General features: G+C 38.0%; 1 pseudogene; it reads right to left on the reverse strand.

Annotated features, from left to right (window-relative positions):
* Positions 1–1,048: 1,048 nt before the first annotated feature.
* Positions 1,049–6,031, reverse strand: part of LOC147472209 (uncharacterized) — a 20,329-nt pseudogene continuing 15,346 nt past the window's right edge.

Below are 6,031 nucleotides of genomic sequence, written 5' to 3' on the forward strand. Positions count from 1 at the left end.
GTCTTCTGTCAGCTTCATTTTCCATAATCCCTAAATGTTTGCATCCTGAGGAAAGGCTATGATGTGGTAACCCATGTCCCAATTCAACTTTTTTTATTCCGCTAACACCTTTTTATAAAAACTACAGACTTAATTTTACACAATTATGAAGGGGTTGATCGTAGCCTGTTGGTGCAGTCCAAATTGGCTTCAGGAAAACTTGTAAGCCATGTAGGATTCATCTAGACAGGTCCTCCATTCTCTTCTAATAAGTTGGGTCATATGATTAAGCATTGTTTGGCAGTGGCAATTGCAAGGAATGATGATACCTGGAGAGCTATAAAAAAAGGGAAAGTTATTTTTCAACATATTACATATTTTAATTATGGGTAATTTGTATATTTTATATCTTTACATCTAATAGCTCTCATTCAGTATATCTATGTATATATGGAAAAGCTCACCATGGTAAAGTTCAGGTTTCCAATATAAACAAATAAATGAGATGAATTTAATTACCTTTTCTCCATCTTTGACAACTCTCGAATGCAGTCTTGGACAATTTCATTCTTTACTTTCCTAAATTCATTGGTCTTCCTTCTGTTGCACCAAAGCCAATGAAATGACTTCCTTTGTTTCCTCTAAACTCGTTAATTAAATACTTGTCCTTGAGTGGACCCCTAACAGTAACTCTCGGGTATCTCAAACCCTATTTTTCTTTAAATGCTGAAAGCTGCCCAACATTGCCATGTTCTACAGCATATCTTCCAATTTCTGCACCGAAGTTCTGGACTGTAGGGAAGCATAGTTTCCTCCTTTTACTTAACCCAATGTTTCTTTTTTTAACTGATGCTACTCCTTGATTTCTTCGTCTTTGGAGTGGGGGGATCAACATCATTCTTCCTCTGTCTCCACGCCCCAACGCTTGACTCTGGAGCATCTGATGGGCCGCTGTTGTTACCCTTGTGAGCTATGCTTTGCTGAGTGGCTGCCGCTATTAGACTAGCGCAGCAGTATCCCATTGAAGGCTATCTCTCCCTTGGACTCTAAGCTGACCTCCTGCACCTGGTCATGTGTTTCTTGTCATGAGGCTTCTGGGTTCGTTGTTTAGACTCGCTTGTGTTTGTGCATGAAAGAGTTCTTCAAAGTTGAGTGACCCACTAAGAGGCTGATGGCATGGAGGTTGTTATGAGCTGGTGATGTGTGGGATGCTTGACTCCATTAGTTAATGTGTGTTGGCAATGCAGGTGCCTGGGTTAGATTGGCCCTGGCTAATGGGCGGACCCCACTGTGTGATGGCTAGTGGAGACGAGTGTGGCTGGAGCCCCCCACTATGGTAAGTGGTAATGGAGATGTGCCCTGTGGTTGCAGCTACACTAGTATGTGTTACTGCCAGGGGCCGCTATCTGTCCTCCATGAGTTATGAGCACCAGTTCCTCCACCTGGGCCCAAAGCCCCTACATAACCTTCTGGAAGCCGTGGAGCTTGATGAGTGAACAACTCTGGTTCTTAAATTCGGAGGATGCAGGTGGCAGTTCTGGATGTTGATATGAATGGGAAGCAGTCCATACATGGTTGATACATTGCCTTGATGGAATAGCTAAAGAATTATGATTCATTGGAAGTACTGTGTTGTTTTGTGGGCCTGGGGTCATATTAAGGTGATGGATGGTGGTATACCAAATTATTGCTGTGCTTACATTTACTGTCCTGACACAGCGGTGCATTTGAAGTACGGAACGCGTGGGTGTATAGACATCAATAGGTCTGAGGAGCTGCTGCTTGCTGAACTGTCAAACAGAGCCCACTACCAAAACACCAGTATTTTCCCCAGAAATCCACCGCCAACAGCATTGACCAACTTTGCCCCGGTCTATGGTAACTGTTTTTTAAGATTTTTACGAACTGTGGGACTCTTTCACTGGGAACTGAAGTTTTTCAGAATAATGTTGTATTGCAGCAGTGTACAATTCGGGTTGATATTCCCATTTCTTCCTTCATTTGAAGCGAAAAATGATCTCTTTGCCTTGCAGTTGTTCCCAGTTTAATTCACTACTTCTTCACTGGTACCAACTGAAGATCCCTACTAATTGTCAATCCATCTCTGGAAATTGCTTTAAATAATTCTTTTTAAATTTCTCACAATGCCCTTTTTAACCTTCATGACGAATTTCAGAAAAGGTCTTGATGGCCCTTCTACACCCTACTGAAAAAGCAAATTTTCCTATTCTTCATTCACTTCTGGTGTATAGCTTTTATAGAGGTTTTAATGAGTTCTGATTGTACTTTCACTCACTGTACCACCAAGTCTATGCGACAATACAACAGTAGCTTCGTGATTTCCATGTGTAAGCGCTACTGAGCTATTTCTCCGTACCTCATGGTGTGTATTTGAAGTATTTTCATCTTTTACTTCTCTCTTCTTTTGTTGCATTAAGGAGGGCTTTGACAGCGGGGAACTTACTGTATTAAGTGTGAGCTGCTGTCTGTTGTTCATGTGGGGTACACTGTCCCGTCTGTTGGTCAGACCAATCCAGAGGAGGCTAGCGTTTAAAGTCTTTTGGACTGGAAAAAAATTACTGCAATAAATATTCTATATCAACCTTACAACAACCTCACCAAGTCCAAAAGTTCATGATAAGCAAGAAACCAAAGTCAAATAATAATGGTTAACAAATGGTAAGTATATATCCACTATTCCTTACCTCTCCCAAAGGGTCTTCTCCTTTTTCCTTGTAAGATTTTTCCGCGGCTGTGGTTTATTTTCTGCAAACAGGTCTCAGAGGCTCTTCCCATCAAAAGTACCTCTTCTCCGAGTTCCTCAGTGTGCTTTCGCTGAATGAATGCGGAAGCTGATCTTACTGGTGAAGGTTTCATGGCAATGACGGACACTGTTGATGAGACAAATATAAAATAAATGTTATTTCAACAAGATAGCTCTACAAAATCTACGCCAATCTGTTTAAACACACAGTATGATTATTTTGTAAATAAATTAAACTTATAACTGAATAAAGGTGCTTTCATTATTCATATTAAATGTTATATTAAAATTAAGACACACAGCTTCTGAATGAGAGTAACAGCTGTAAAGAAATACCTCATTTCAAATAAACTGGACATTTGTGTACATCGCTAAAAACCAAAGACTGTGTTACAATGCATTCCACACTGATATATCAATGTTTACTAAACACGTTTAAACAGAAACTTTTTTTCTTCACCTCAATACTTTGCCTTATACTTACATATAAAGTTGTTTGAATATTATGAACACCATATCTGAAATCATAAAATAGTATTAATCTTATCCCATACCTGAAGTGTAGAATCTCTGCAGTTCTTCTTTTGGCAGGACCCTCTAGTGCCTTCTTCTCGCCAGAATATTGATGTTTTCTTCTCTTCTTACTAACATAAACTGCAGCAAAATTTTAAGCCATTGAAAACGGGAATAGGATTTTACATATCCCTTACAATGAATATCATCCTTTAATTCAATTGAGTTCTTGTTTCGCTGCCATACAAACCTGTAGGGTTCCGCGCCAAACATGGACATTGAAAAGGTGTGACTCCCCAAATGACGCTGTCGTGGTTCGGAAATTGGAAGAGGTATCTGTTCACTTCCTGATCCATGTTAGGTTGGGTTCTCATTACAAAATTTTGGTCCAGCATTTCACCTGAGAATAAAATAATTGTGCAAATTTATCATTTCCGTTTTTTTTTTTTTTTTGTCAAACCATAATCAGAATTCCTCACTTTATTATGTCAGAAAAGAAATATCAAAAACAGGAATTGTAGAAAGCTTTGCAGAATGATATGCAAGTTTATAGCCTGTAGTTGCTTAGGAAGCAAGTTCAAGTTGAGATAATAAGCGAGAGAACAAGCCATTACCAAAAGCACAGATAAAATTATTGAATATGTCCAGAACAACTGTTTAGTGGAAGCTTTTTAAAAAGATATGATAAAAATAAAAAAAAGTTAAATATACAAAGAGAATTTTGACATCTTCGATAATCCAGCTGACATATTTCTTTTAAGTACCTGCCCATGCACATTCATGCGACTCTTCTTGCCAAAGGTCGGAAGAGAAAACTCTGCTGGGCATCCTTCAGAATCCAAGGGACCAAGGTTCTCAAAACATCTTGGGCGCTATCAAACTTCTCTTTGTAACAGGCTTGCATCCTTTCAAACATTTTCAGACGTCATTCCACAACCTGACAAAAGGATCAACGAATCAATAGGCCAAAGTTACATTACATGTTTGCATTAATAGTACATAAATCACCTCTTGCTAATCTCAAAGTTTTACCCTCCAGACTTACGTGGCATGTGCAAATCCGTATGGCAGAAGGTTTCCGAAGATAAATATGGCACATTGAATTTCTAGCCCAGCTCAGAGGTAAGCCTGACGCAACAATCCACTATGGCGAAGGGGTCAATAATAGTCAACATCATTCATTGCATTACTTTAGATTGTATGGGCCCATTGAATTTTAATTGAACCTGGTTAATATTGGGAAAAAGAAACTCAATGATTGAATGAATTATTACAGCATTGGGTCTCTTTTAATTCTGCACAATATGCATATAATATCCCTTAACACCATGAAAAAAAGACAGGAGGATAGAAGAAAAAAAGAAGAAGAAAGAAGCAGAAGAGGGCAAAAAATCTGTAACCTTTTTCCAGCTCGGATAATGCGATCAGTAGGCAATGTTGTAACACGGCTTATTTCATCCCAATCGAATCTTCTACCCTGCCTCTCCTGAACAAGGTCACGAAAACTGGACACAGAACCTCTGTGATTTCTCACATCGCCTACAGTAGTTGCCAACAGCCACATAGATGGTGCGCCAGTAGTACTTTACTGTATATACTACTGTACATCTTCTTACTCCAAAATTGAACACCTGAAATTGTTTTAAATACATCTTACTAATAATAGAAATTTTACATTATTAAATCGGTCCATAAATTAAGGTAATTACACCCATAAACACCCACAAACATTAAAACACTTCCTGCTCACACACTCCTCACTTATAATTAAATTTGCCAATACAATGGGGTTTTTGTGAAAATGTGAAATCCTCTTTCCCGTATGGTTTTTTTTTTTTTACATGGTCAACATGTTCTGATGCAATTATGTTATTTGTTTTCTGCACTTGTGCTGACTTCTTGGGCATCTTAAGTCATAAGATAACTGTCCTTCCTCATTGATCTGCCAGATATTTATTTAGATAGATAGTTTTCCTTGACTCCTATGGGGCTTGATCCATGCAAAGCTTCACATACTTATACATCTTAGTATTTGAATATTCAACTTATATATCGTCGTTTAAGATATTCAAAGGAACAATAATTATACTTTTTCAAATACATTATATCTAAAATATCTTACTGTTTAACCAAGTGTCTTGTTAACTGGACAGAAAATCTTATGGATTATGTCGGATATTAGCTTTCCACTTTCACATTAGACACAAGTCCAAATACCGTTGTCTATCTGCCAAACAGTAAGACAAAACTACTCACCAGCTAATTTGTAGATCTTTTTCCTGCTAGCCTTTTTATCTGTATCTGTTGCACCTTCAGGAAAAGACCCAGACCTAGGTAGTGGTAGACTTCATTGTAAAAGGTGGCGTCTGGGTGTTCTGGATGAAGGGAAGGAGACAAGGGGCAGTGGTACCATGGTGACGGTCTGTTCCTGCTCACAAATATAAATGCCTCTGTCAGTTATTGCATTTGCGCATCAAGCTTATCTTTACTCTTTATTCTGAAACTCCTTAGCTATTGCCTAAAACTTATCTATTGTGTCCTGTAAAGCCTTCAAATACTGTACTGTTAACTCTAAGTTCTAATCTGGAGGGTATTTTTTAATCACATGATCCACAAAATATAATTCACTATAAAGGGGAATATTCTACTACATTTCTCCTGTACTGAGTACTGATTTTTCTTTATATTATTTCAACTAAAACTATGATAAAAAACTGTAACCTATATGATAATGATAACCATAAATAAATGAACATTGTTATTTAGTATCCACAT

Source organism: Penaeus japonicus, unplaced genomic scaffold, assembly GCF_977035675.1.
Source record: "Penaeus japonicus unplaced genomic scaffold, GWHDUDI00000001_assembly GWHDUDI00000002, whole genome shotgun sequence".
Taxonomy (NCBI): domain Eukaryota; kingdom Metazoa; phylum Arthropoda; class Malacostraca; order Decapoda; family Penaeidae; genus Penaeus; species Penaeus japonicus.